This window comes from Sciurus carolinensis, chromosome 18, assembly GCF_902686445.1.
Source record: "Sciurus carolinensis chromosome 18, mSciCar1.2, whole genome shotgun sequence".
Classification (NCBI taxonomy): Eukaryota; Metazoa; Chordata; class Mammalia; order Rodentia; family Sciuridae; genus Sciurus; species Sciurus carolinensis.
The window spans coordinates 5,277,520-5,291,476 of record NC_062230.1 but is presented as its reverse complement, the minus strand read 5'-3'; positions in this window follow the sequence as shown (position 1 = coordinate 5,291,476).

Genomic DNA, 13,957 nt, shown 5'->3' with positions numbered 1-13,957 from the left:
TGTGTGAAGCCCTCCTCGCCCCCCTTCCCCGCACTGCGGTCCCCTCTTCCGGAGCCCCTCCCTCTGTGCTGCCTGCGCCCCTCACTGAGCCTGGCTGCAGGGTCAGCGGGCTGAGCTCCGGGTGGCGGGGGCCTGGTGCTGCGGCCTTTCCCAGGGAATGGTCTGGAGCCAGGCGGCTCCCCTCCATGGCATGCCGGGAATGCAGCCCTGCACTCGCAGGCCCTCCGGGCAGGAGAGGAGCTGGCGGGTGGACTTTTAAGGACTGAACAGGGAGTGAGCTCCGTCCCTGGGCTCTGGCCTGGTCCAGCTGTCCTCAGGATCTGGCCCAGGCACGGCAGGCTTGGCTGGGCGCCCTCATGGGGAGAGGGCTCAGCGCTCGGACTCTGCCTGGAAGCAGGCGGGGCCTGGCTGGGCTCTCCCTCTCCTCACGTCCCCTCAGGGTGCTAGAGTCCGAGGCCCCTGCCCCTTCCAGCAGGGGCGGGGGCCAGGACTCAGGGGCTCTGGGTGCTTCTTGAGGGGCCTGGAGACTGTGGACCTCGCTGAGCCAAGTCCACAGAGGCTGCTTCACGCTCCGCTGCTTATGGCCAGGCTGTTCTGCGAGGCCTGGGTTTGATGATCACCCTTTGCAGATGGTGAAACTGAGGTTTGGAGAGATGAGGTACCTGCATGGTGCCTTGTGGGAACTTGCAAAGCCAGGATTTCAACCTGGCTCTTTGTCGCCCCGTCTAGGGGGACAGAGGACAAGGCCCCACCTATCCTGTCCCTCCTGGACTGGTAACTGGTCCTGGGTCTCCCTGGGAGGGGCCTGGCCAGCTGCTCAGGCAAGGCTTGAGGAGAGAATGGACCCCTGAGGAAGCCCCAAGGGGCCGGGATTCTAGCTCTTGCTCCAGGGAGGCCCGGTCCCCTCCCCCATAGGCCACCAAGGTGGCCATTCCTAGAGCCAACTTTCTCCCTGCTCCTACTCGCTGCTCTATCTCAGTGACTTCCTGGAGGACTTGGGTGGATGGAGGACAGAGGGACAGGCTGGATTCGGATTAGGTGTTTCCTGCACCTCAGCCCTGTGGTCATTGGGGGTCACTATGGTCAACTGAGGGGACAGAGCCTGCTGGGGATTTGTGCCACCTGGGTATTAGCCAGGCATCTTCACACACCTGTCTCACTGACTCCAGGGACCCCCTGATGGAGGTGACTGTCCCCATTTTCCAGATGAGGAAGACTGGCTTCCAAAATACCCAGGAGTGTGTGCGGGTCAGGATTTAAAGTTAGGGGGTTGGAACTTGAGCCCGTTCTCTGGTCCCTGAGTCTCAGGCACTTGGAGGGGTGTAATGACTGCCAGGGGCAGTACCATCATGTCCTGGGGCAGGTAGGGTCATGAGGCCTCATGGAGAGCGGGAGAGATGCCCCGCCCTGTGCCCACCTGTTCCTACCTGTCCAGAGGCCCCAAACCAGAGCCACCTGGCCAGGCAAAGCCCAGGCCTCCTGGCCCGAGAGAGGGAACTGTGGAGAGCTGTTCTCAGTACAGCAAATCCCTGCGGAGACCAGGAGCCCCGCGTGTGGCCCTACCTCTCCTTCCTCTCCTCCCTGGGCTGCACACCCTCTCCGTCCCATCCCCTCTGGTCACTCCTGGGGGAGAGACAGGCCTTGCCCTGGGGACTCTGGTCTGAGGGGGTGGACATGGCCCTGGCCTGGTGGACATTGGGAGGGCAGGCCCTGACCTGGGACACCTGGTTTTAGGGAGAATTGGTCTTACTCTGAAATGACAGTTTGACGGGGGAGGTACAGTCCTGTTCTGGGAACCAGAACCTGGGATCCTCCCGACGGTCTGGTTGAAGGGTGGGGGCGTGGCCCTGCTGGGGGACGTGGGGACCTGGGGGATGTGGAGAGGGGACTGAAGGCTGCCCAGCTTCTCTGCCCCTCGGCTTTTCATGAGTGGGTTCTGAGCTCTCAGGCCTGGGGCCTGCACAGTGAGGATGGGGTGGGCCAGGCTCCCCAGGAAAGAGGAAGCGTGGGGGACATGGGGGGCTCACAGGGAGAGACGGTCAGGGCCTGCTTGTCCCAGCCTCCTGGCCACTTGCTGCCTGGACACGGGCAGGTAGCAGCCCTCCCCCAGGCCCGCCCCAGCCCTGCTGTCTGGGTCCCAGACGTGGCCTTGGTTTATGGGGCCATTTCCCTCCCTGGCCAGCTTGGCGGCCACTTCAGACAGGCCCGTGCCTCACCGCCCCCCGCCTGGTGGAGCAGGGAGAACAGAGTCTGCCGGCCCCCACCCAGCCGCCCCCGCCCTGCTAATCCCGGCGAAGGACGGTGCGGCCAAGAATGTCTTTTGCATACTCTGGCGGCCGGGCTGGCCACGAAGCCCGCTGGAGGGGGATGAATCACGGCCCCGGCCTGCCAAGTGCACACTTGGGACGTGTTCGAGGCCGGCCATGCCCAGAGTGGACGGGGAGGAGGGGGGCGCGCTGGCAGCCGCGCTGGGCAGACAGAGCCGTTGCGAGGGGAGCGACGTCTGCTGGAGCCATCCCTGGCCGCGGCACCGTCATGTTATAGAGTTTAGGATCCTGGAGTCCTCCAGGCTGGCTCTCCTGAGTCCCACAGGCCTGAAAGGCGAGAGTCGAGGAATGCCACAAGGCTGGCCTCCTGCAGGGCCCGGGGCCAAGGCCACCGAGCAGGTGGGGCGGGGAGGCTCAGAGGGCAGGGGTCAGCCCCAGGTCACACGCGAGTCCCAGGCTGGAACCCGGGCCTCCTGCCTCCTGCCTCCTGGTCCGGGGCTCTCTCCAGTCCCCAACTCTAGCTCTGTCCCCCACTTGGGGTGTCTCTGGCTCTCGGCCCCAATTTTGAGATTCCTCCTATCCTAAGATTTAAATTGGCGCTTCGTGGGTCCCAGCTCCCTCCTGGGTCCACGGCCAGTTTTCTTCGGCGTTCTCTGGGCGTCCACCCGCCTCTTCCTCCCAGTCCACTCTCTCCAGAGTCCTGCGCCTCTGTCCCCGGCTCTTCCAAGGATGGGTGGACAGCTGGGTGCTGCAGAGGTCCAGGCAGCTCAGGGCAGCTGGTCCTCCTCCCTGGCGGCCTGAAGCCCACCCCAGTCCTCCAAGCCCACCAGCGCTGACCCTCCCACGCAGCCCCTGCCTGCCCACCGCCCTCCTGCCTCCCTAGGAGCCTGCTCTGAGTCCTTCATCCTCTCCCTTCTTGCATGGTGGCCTCAGCCACCTCTCTTTCAGTCCTCTTCCAGGGTCACTTCCGGTTCCTGTGACTCCATACTGAACACTGTACCTGGATTGCCCGCCGGGTGCTGGCCCCCAGTGCTCCAGGCCAGCATGTCCACAGCCACCAGCTTGATGCGCCACCCTACTCAACCAGGTCCCTCTGCCCTGCTTCTCTCCAGGACTCCTTCCGGAGAAGGCCCCCCACACTCGGGTGGAGGTGCCCCTCCTCTACAGCTCCTCCCGCCCTCACGCCCACCCCGTCCTGCTGGTGGACAAGGCTGATCCAGTCACTCCTGACTCTATTCTCCCTGGCTGTCTCCTGTCCTCCCGGCGCTGGGCTGGCTCTGGGCCTCCACTGGGTCCATCACAGGGCGCTGGAGGGAGCTCCTGACCCGACCACTCCCCAGCCCAATGCCCTGCGCTGGCTCCCCATAGCCCACCACCAGGCCCCCTCTGGCCTGGTCCTTGGCCACCTTTCCAGCCCGCCATCCCCACCTCCATTGGCCCTCACGCCTCTGCTCTCACCCGCCGCTCTTGTCTGGAGGGCACCTGGCTCTTTGTTTCACCAACTCTGCCCAAGTCCCAGGTCCCTCCTTGGCGAAGCCCCCCAGGGTCACTCCCGAGCTCCTGGCGCACCCAGTAGTCCCTGTGCCATGCAGACTGTTGCCCAACTGTGGTCCTGCTGGACGGGGACTCTGGGAGCGGGCTGCTCCACCCCTCAGTCGTTCCACGGCCTGGCGCAGAGGTGGCCTCCAGCAGGGACTTACTGAACAAATTCCCTGAGGCACTCGGGTCTCTCTAGGGACCTGGCTGAGATGATGTCACCTTCCCCAGCTGCACTCCCAGCTCTGGGTCCTGGCAGGCTGAGTTCTGAGCATGTTTGTCACTGGCCGATGACGGGCGGGTGTGGGAATTCTTTTTCCTCTGGGATTTCCGACCCCAGGGGCCAGGGCGGAGGGCGTGGGGCCTGGCAGCAGGAGTTGGCAGCCAGCACACCTGTGCTGTGGTGGACACGGGGCTCCGTCTCTGGGGACAGCAGGGTCTCGGGGCCTGGGAAGCGCACGTGAGACCTGCTTCCCCACGCGTGGCCCGGCCGAGAAGCCACGGCTGGAGGAGCCAGCAGAGGTGGTTTTGTGCAAGAGTGTTCAATATGCTCACAATGGAGGGAAATGGAAAAAATGTTGGCTTAATTGTGACAGCGCCCTGGGGGATGCTCCAGCTGTGAGCTCCAGCAACCTCCCTGTCCAGCGCTGCTCCGGGGGCTCAGGAGTGAGATGCTGCAAATGCCCTGTCCTAGAATGTCCCCTCAGCTCCCTGTCACCATGCCCAGCGCCCCCTCCGTGCAGCGGCCTGCTCAGGGCTTCCAGAACCGTGTGCCTCTTAGCTAAGTGCAGGCCACTCACCGGGGAGGGGGACCAGCAGGTACCGCCTCTGTCTCCCACCGGAGGGGCTGGAGAGGACAGGCCTTTCTGGTCTGGGGGACCTTGGGTTTGACATTGCCCCAAACTCCATGATCCCTATGTCAGCCCCGGGGCCTGGAGCAGGAACTGGCTCGGCGTCTCAGCTGCTGTGGCCTCCGGGGAGCCAGCTCTGAGCCTCCCTGTCCTCTCTGGGAACGTGGAGACCCCTTAGGGGTCGGCAGGGCTGGGGCCTGTGGGTGGCAGTGGAGCCGGGGAAGGGGAGCGGGGGTTCTGACCTCGCTCACCCCAGCTCCGCAAAACCCAGGGGTCCCCCCACCCCAGCCCTCAGGACCGTGGACTCCTTGCACGGGGGCCTCTCACCTGCATCCCTCTTTGCCTCTGGAGAGGTGGGAGGGTTGGGGGACAGAAATATCCTCAGCCCTTTCTGTTCTCAGGTGGTGGTGGCTCTAGTCAGGTGGCAGGGTCTCTGTGACCCAGTTGTCTTTACTTATTTTTTCTTTTTTTGAGGTACCAGGGATTGAACCCAGGGGCACTTAACCACTGAGCCACATCCCCAGCTCTTTTGTATATTTTATTTAGAGACAGGGTCTTGCTGAGTTGCTTTGGGCCTTGCTAAATTGCTGAGGCTGGTTTTGAACTCTCCACTCTCTTGCCCCAGCCTCCTGAGCCACTGGGAGCCATCGTGCCCAGCATGAAGATGGGTTTCTTAGGTAAGACACCCTCTTATTTGTGAACACTCATGAAGCCCCTGCAGAGCTGGGCCCTGCGGAGGTGCACACTGGCTTCTTCTTTGTAGGCCTTGGCCTAAATGTCAACTCCTTAAAAGGTCCTGTTGGCTTTTCCTAAAGCAAATCACCCCAACACATTCTTTTTCTCTGTTCCAGCACCTCCAGATTTCAGTTTAAAAGTGTTTTATTTTTTATTCTATTTGGAAGGGAAGGGAAGGGCCTGCTTTCTATTGACTTCATAGAGTTGGGAGGGACTGTTCTACTTTTAAGTTACTGTAACAAATAACCTGTGATAATCAACTTATTAGGAGAAAAGGTTTATTCTGGTTCACAGTTTTTGGAGTTCCAGCCTGTGATCACTGGCCCTGTTGCTCTGGGCCTGTGGTGGATCAGCCTGGCAGAGCAAGACCACTCATTTCCTGGCTGGGAAGTGAAAGAGAAAGAGAGGAGGAGGAAGGGTTGGAGTCCTGTTGTCTCCTCCACGGACATGCCCCCGGTGACTGAAGACCTCTCATAGGCCCTGCTTCCTGAAGGTCCTACTATCTCCCAATGGTGCCAGGCTGTGGACCAGGCCTGGAACCCACGGCTGCCCGGGGGACATTCCAATCCAAACTGTAGTGATTCCCATTTGAAGTGCATGGACGTTTTAGTTGCCCTGACTCCAGCCATTCCTTGGCAGCCATGGGGCATCAGTTCAGGAACCCCCGAAAGCACCCCTATCCGCGAGGCTCAAATCCCTTATACACAATGGGCAGTGTTTGCAAAGAACCTAAGAAAATCCTTGTGTGTTCTTCAAACCGTCCCAGATAACTTATAATATTTACCACAATGTAAATGCTAATGCGTGCAAAGCACCAGGGATCTTTTCTGTCTGTGTTTTCCCCACGAAGGGGCCATACCTTCCTGATTTCTTGGCATGTGTTATAACTTTTTGATAACTTTATTTTACTTATTTATTTTTTGTGTGGTGCCAAGGAGCAAATCCAGTGCCTCTCACATGCTAGGCAAGCGCTCAGCCACTGAGCCACAACCCCAGCCCCTGCATTATAATTTTTTTTTGGCTGGAAACTGGACATTTAAATATTTGTGGTATGGTAACTGTGGAAATCAGGTTTTCTCCCTCCTGTGAGTTTGCTCTTGCTGACTTTTGATGGCTTCAATAATCCATTTGTTTAGTGATTTTTCCGAATCATTCTCACAGAGACGTCTTCCTCGTTGAGCGTGGTCCCTAAGATCTCTGTTCCATTATCTTAGTGGTTAGTCACTGATCTGACAGAAATGTTCTTATAGGTCTGGAGACAAAAAGAAAAAAATAAATAGCCGTGTCCTGGTCTTTCCTGCTAAGTTCTGAGCTGGGACCTGCTGAGCCAGCTTGCAGACAGCTCTGCCTTAGCCTTCGCTTCCTGCTCCTGTAACACCCATACGGCCCCCAGAAATGGAAGCCCAGGGACTCTCAGCCTTTCTGAGCACATTCCCATCCTGGGCCTGCGCCTTGCACGTCCCCCTCCTGAGGGTCCTTTGGCCCTTCCCCTTCCTTCTGGGTCTCTTCCTTTCCCGGTTTTCGGGTTCTGTGCATCACTAGTCCCATCTGCCATCTCATACTCTAGCGGGACACGATGCGTAAATTGCTTTACATCTTCCCGCAGCCACCACGGTGGCCCAGAAGTCCTCTTTAGCCCGAGGGAGAGGGGGCGAAGCCAGAGCCGGCGCTGTGTCATCCCTCAGGGAACCCAGGCAGGTCGGAACACAACCACGGACTCGGAGAACAAGGTCCATATCAGCCCCTGGCAGCGGAAAGTCATGGTAGCAACACAGGCACTGTCCCCTCAGCCGCTGCATTCCTGGGACAGGGACGTTAGGCTGGTCAAACTGCCACGGTTTCCTTCTACCACAATCCAGTTGCTCTTTTGTTTTGTAAACATCTCTCTTGTAGTGATACATTTTGAATTAGCTTCCAGAATTGAAAAAAGGTCGATTAAATGTTACTTTTTACTGGTTTTTGATTGTTAAAGTGGAGGGACTAACTCTTTTTCTCTTAAATACTTTTTAATTGCAGATGGACACAGTACCTTTATTTTATTTATTTGTATTTGTGTGGTGCTGAGGATGGAGCCCCATGCCTCACTTGTGCCAGGCAAGCCTCCACCCCGGAGCTACTTCTTCTTCTTCTTCTTCTTCTTTTTTTTGGTACTGGGGACTGAACTCAGGGGCACTCGATCACTGAGCCACCTCCCCAGCTCTATTTTCTATTTTATTTAGAGACAGGGTCTCACTGAGTTGCTTAGCGCCTTGCTGTTGCTGAGGCTGGCTCTGAACTCGTGATCCTCCTGCCTCAGCCTCCCGAGCCGCTGGGAGTACAGGTGTGACCACGCGCCCAGCAAGCTGCTTCTTTAAAATGCTTCACTCCACCATTTTCTGTGCTCCCACTTTCTCTCTCTCTCTCTCCCCTTAACTTTATATTTTGTTTGAGACGATATTTATAAACAGAAAACTGCACATCCCAGGCACGTCTGTACTCGGTCAGGACCCCAGAGGCTTCTGGTTCCTCGGAAGAGCCTCCGTGTCCCTTGCCCGTGGTGCCTGCTCTCGGGGGTCCCCATTGCTTTGACTTGCCTCCCGAGGGTCTGTTTTCCCCAGCGGGCCCGCTTCTTGGCTGGGCTGTACTTAGGTTTGGGGCTTCCTCCGGGCTCTGGCATGTGCCCAAGTTCATTTCTTTTTATTACTGAGATGATTCCACGGCGGGGACATCACGGGGGGGGGGGGGGGCGGTTACCCGTCCATCTGCTGACGGGGCCTTCGGGGCCTCTCTCGCTGGGGGCCGTGTGGCTGGGTGTTCTCGGGGGCCGCTTGGTGGGTGACGGATGGGCCGATTCCCCTGTGGGATACGTTCAGGACAGTGCGCCTCCTCTCTACCCGATGACTTTTGCCACCCAGCCTGAACGTGGATTTGGCCCCTGTAACATTATAAGAACTGTATATCTGGTCACTGTCCCTGGCTTCTGGGGCACAGCTCAGAAGAGCCCTGGACTCTCTGGCGAGCTAGTTCTCGGGACCCTCTGCGTGCTCATGAGGTGACCAGTGGCTGGGCTGTAGGTGGTTTCAGGATGGGGACCAGCCACCAGGCAGAGCAAGTCAGGATTACAGGGTTGCCACTTTCAGCCTCCATCCCCAGAACGTCCGCCTCTGGGGAGCGAGGGGGTGAGGGCTGAGTTCAGTCACCCGTGCCAACGGAGGACCCTCCGTGCCAACGTCATGAAATCTCCCTCAGCCCCGGGGCTGGCGGAGCTCCCGGGAGGGCGCCCACCCGAAGAGGGTGCGGAAGCTCTGCCCCCACTTTGCCCTCTGGGGTTGGGTCTGGGTGAGCTGGTCTCGGTCTGGGGGTGCTTACTGAGATCTGTGAGCTCTTCTAGCAGAGAGTTGAGCCCAGGAAGGGGTTGGGGAAGCCCCTGATTCCCAGTCGGCTGTTCAGAAGGCGGCCCGCGACTTGGGACTGGCGTCTGAAGCAGAGGCGGGCTGGAGGGACCAAGCCCTCCAACTGTGGGGTCCACACTAATTCTGAGTTAGTGTCAGGATCCAGTTGCAGTGCCGGGCACCCAGTTGGTGTCTGGAGGCTCGGAATGGATTGTGGGTGTCAGGAAGCACCCTGAAACCCGCTCTTGGACTCCCACTTCCCAAGGATTCCATGACCTTGTCCCTCGGAGTCCTCCCTGGTCACTCCTTTGATGCTGCTAAAGCTCCAGATGCACCTTCCCCCAGGAGCCTCTGGGCACCATCTGCGTTGGATGTGGGTGGTCCACCTTGACCATCACGTCCCTTTCAGAGACTTTGGCCCTCAGTCCAGTTAAGATGGCGTCCAAGGTTCTGCCTCCAGCCCCGCCTTCTCTTTAGTGTGGGCCAATGGTCGGCTGCCTGCTGGCTCTCTCCCCAGGCCCGACTGTCCTCTGGTTGTGCCCCAGATGCTCACTCCCTTTGCTGTGCCCACATCAAGGACTTTTCCAGCCACACAGGTCTGGGTGCCCCTCTTGCTCCACTCCATCCATTTTCAGGCCTTCAGCAACCCTGCTGGACAGGGACGCCCCCGTCCCTCCAGTCCTGTGGCCCTCCGCAGGGCCGGTGGAGTCCAGACCCTCCCGTCACTCCCGTGCAGCCTCACTGGGCTCCCCGCTAGGCTCCGGGCCTCCATTTCCCCCTGTGGCTCCAGACACCATCCCCAGAACCAGCCCTGGCCAGGTCCTCCACGGAGAGGCCACGCCTGAGCCCTGCGGAGGGCCGGGGCTGCCGCCCAGCCGGCCTCGGGGGCCATTCCTTAGCACCGACCGTGCGTGGAGGACACGCTCTGCGGCTGGGCCAGCAGACAGGTTTTTCGAGTTAGAACTTTGGAAGGGGCTGCGGCGCTGGTTGGGGTTCAGAGCCCTTGAGAGGCAGGAGAGACCCTCGGTGAGCTCATCTTTCCTGGGAGGCCGAGCTCAGGGCTGCGTTGGAAAACATCACACTTGGGCTTGCGGCTTGGCCAGCCTCTCGTGTCTGGCAGCTCAGGTGACTTGTGGTGGGGCCCCGGTCAACTCTTCCACAAAGATTGCTGGGGCTGGGGCCCCGTCCAGATGGGCCCCAAACGAAGGATCCCCAGAGGACCCCAACAGACAGTCCTGACTAGGACGGGCTCGTGCTTTTGTTGGAGAAAGAATTCACAAGGAAACAATGAGAGAACGAGACTGGCGGGACTTTTCTAACTTTCTGCTGCGGGTGGCGGGAGATGGTGTGGATTATTTGAGTTGGAAACGTTATATTTTGGGGCTGACACATGTCCACAATCCTTTGGAAGAAAGGCGGTAATATATCCAAGACAGGCAGTACCTTATCATGTTCAAGAAACAAGCTCTGGAGCCAGGCTGTCTGAAGCCAGCATCTAGTCATGAAGCTGGCTAGCTGTGTGACCTTAGGCAAGTTGCTTAACCTCTCTGTGTTTCTATCTCCTCATCTGTAAAATGGAGATCATCATGCTCATCAGAATCATCACTAACAGCATCCACCTCAATGACTTTTGTGATCCTTAACTACATTAATACAAGAGAAGCATTCTGGCAGTGCCTGGCACCTAGTAGGTGCTCAGTAAATGTTTGTGTCAATATACTCACGGCTCCAGTCCCACAGGGGTACTTTCCTCCTCTCTACCTGGGACCTCTTATTCTTCCTTCAAACCCAGTTCTAAAATCGTCTCTTCTGGGATGTTCTCCCCAGCAATGCTTCATCTCAGTTTAAGCCTCTGCCTCCCCGCTGGCTTCCCTAGCAGCCTGTGAGGGTCTTGGGGGGTCGTGACAGTGTGTAAACCACTTTCCTTGTTTCTAATAACCCAGTGCTTCCGGGGCCTGCCCCAAACACACCTTTAAAAGCTCTTTGTTGAATAATTTAAAAAATGAACGACACAATTAGAAAACATGCCTTAGACGGATGTCAAATGTTTCAGTGTGGCAGGAGCCGTGGGAGGGTCTGACCCAGCACCCGTGGGCAGAGATGTGCCCAGAGCCCAGGCCGTGGGCACAGAGTGCTGTGAGGCCCTGCAGGGGTGGGCGGGGTGGTCAGGGTGGCCTTCCGGGAGGAGGCAGGCTGAGTGACAGGCCCCAGCTGGCTGGCCCCGCCCCCGGGATGTCAACCGCCGCTGTGGTATTGGCAGCCGGTGCCCTGGCGTCTGCCCTGGGCCGTTCTGCTGCCCGGGGGAGCTTGGCAGAGGGTAAGTCCTCCCTCTGGTCCAGGGAAAGCACCCAGATATGAGATGGTGGTGGCGGGAACCGGTCCCACCCCAGAGACACGCGGAACCTCTTAGGGTGGATTTCATGCCTCTGCCTAATGCGGAGGTTTTGGTTCGGAAAAACAGAGTCTCCTCCAGACGCCGGACCCGCTGGAGACCAGCCTCCCCTCCCTTCCTTCCCCAGCATCTGTGCAGCCCAGACCAAGGTCAGCAGGGCAGGACACGGCGGCGGCGGGACTCAGGACCCAGTGCCTGCAAGGAGCCAGTGGCCGCCGCCTTGCGGGTGGGCACAAGCTGGGTCATGGCCCTGTGTCGGACACATCTGGTGGACTCTCCAAAGCCACGCTCGCCGTCCATCTGTCTGTCCTCTTGTTAGTCAGGGAGGCTACAGACAGGGCCCGCCAAGGCCACCGCTGGACGGAGAGTCAGGGCCACACTCCCATCTGGGTGGCGGATGCCTGCCAGCCGCAAAGTTGAGGCCCACAGCCTGGCCTCCATCCTGGGCCTCCAGCCCATCCCTCTCTGCCTCCTGGAGGACCCCCAGCCATTGCTGAGAGGGGCCATTTCTCCAGGTCCCCTGGCTCCCTGCCCTGGTTCCTGCCCTCGGTGGCCTGGAGGACCTGGGCCAGCTCCTCGAATCTCTGAGCCCCTGTTTTCTGGTTAGTAAAATGGAGAGAGTGAGATGGACCCTTGGTGATGGGAGGGAGGAGCCCAGAGCCAGGAAGCTGCGCGCCACACGGCTCTGTTCCTGCCGTTCTTGGTCCAACGCGGCCGCCCAGGCCGCCTCCTTGGACCCGCTGACTCCCAGGGACCCTGCGCCTGTCTCTCCCTGGGCCGGTCCTCACTCACCAAGCGCGCCTGCCTATGTCCATGTGTCTGTCAGGCACAGAGGCCGGGCTGGGCCTTGAGCCCCCGTCCCACCGCTGAGGTCAGGGGCACGGAGGCAGCAACCTGCTCTCCCCAGGCCCCAGCTCCTGGTGCCCATCATGCCCACCGCCGGGCCTTCCCACAGGCACAGTGGGGTCGCGCGGCTGAGCGCGGAAAGCCGTTGTCCTGCGCGGGAGTCCCATTCCTCGCGGGGAGGCTGCTTCCCCCTGCAGTGCCCGGTGGCCCAGCCCCAGGCAGGTGCCCAGTGGGGAGCCCTGCCGAGCCTCCTCTTGGGGGAGGCCCCTGGGAGTCGGTGGTGATGGGGGTCCCAGGCGGCTGGCAGCAGCGCTGGCGGGAGGTGGCAGGGCGGACCTGCGGAGTGATTTCCGGCCCCGCTCCGGGCTAAAGACATCCAGATGGCCTCGTGAAGAAGTTACCCAGGAAGCGGCTGCCAGACATGAGGGCTCGGGGGGAGGTCCAGGAGACACAGCCAGAGGACACGAGAGGACACATCTGATCACTGAAGCAGGGAAGCCATCGAAACGCCGCCTGCCCAAAGCCCAGCTAGAAACCGTCAAAACATAAACACCCACCGGTAAACAGAGCACAGCGATCCGATGGCGAGATGCAGCGCCAGAGAATTCGACGTGATCGAACTATGAAGATTCACGTTTGAAAATACAGCCCCAAGGCGGGGGGGGGGAGGGGAGGGGACGGGCTCGGGGGGATGCTTCCCCAGCGTGTCACCCAGGCTGGGCCGGGTCTGCGTCACCTCCACCCTGGGCCTGCCAGAAGCGAGGCCCAGAGCGGTTGTTTTTAGATCCCAGAGAACCCCAAACCCCAAGCAGAGGAAATGGTTACCATGGAGACAATGGGGAACCAAGTGGAGCAGGGACTTGCTGCAGCCAGAAGTTTGGATGTGAGCTGCACTGAGGAAATGATCCGCCACGACGCTCCTTCAAGGAGGCAGCAGGGGAGGCAGAGAGGGTGCCCTGAGATGCTGAGGAGAGGATCTGCAGGAGCTGGGACCGATGGATGGATACTGCAGGTGGAGGGTGAGGGCAGGGGAGGTATATTAGCCTGGTGGGTTTTTTGTTGTTGTTGCTGTAGCACAATACCTGAGTCTGAGTATTTTATAAAGCAAAAAGGTTTATTTTGCTCACAGTTTCAGAATCTGAAAGTCCAAGATTAGGCTGTCTCATGGATGCAGCCTCTGGTGAGGGCTCTTGTGGCTACATCCAGGTGTCACAATGGAAGGAGGTGTGAGAGAGAAAGATCATGTGGTGGGACAGGAAGCCAGGGAGCCCAGGAAGGGGCTCCTCTGACTCTTTTCTACTGACCCTCTCTGAAGAACTAACCAGGTTTCCAGGAGAACCGCATCAGTTCCCTCCAAAGGCAGCACACTCAGCTACCAGAGCCCCCACCAGGCCCCACTTCTTAAAGGTCCTGACACGGGTCACACTGAGGACCAAGCTTCCAACACATAGACCCTTGGGATATGGTCAAGGCATCCCTAAACCATAGCAGGGTGGCTGAGAATGACCCTCACATCTGACCAGGAGATGGGGTGACTAGGGCACCAGGAAGAGTAAGCCTAGGAGGGAAAAGAGGATCCCGATTTGGGTCAGCCAGGTGGACAGGTCTGGAGGAAGTTGGACGTACACATTCCAAGTTCAAAGTCAAGCCCAGACCAGAGATTCAGCCTTGAGAGTCGGTCGAGGCTGGTTTCTCACAAGCAGACCCTGAGATGCACAATTTTGTACAAATAATTTATTAAAGTGCTCACAGGAAACTGGACAGGGAGCCAGGGACCTGAACTCAGCAGGGATGTGGAGCCGAGGTCCTGCATCCTGAGCTGAGGCGAGGGAGGTAGACCTTCCTGGCTGGGGGATGTCGCTCAGTGGTCAAGTGCACACTTGGGCTCAAACCCAGAGCCCCGCAAAACAATAAAGGAAGATAAGATAAAATAAAATTCAGAGCTCTAGGGACTCTCCT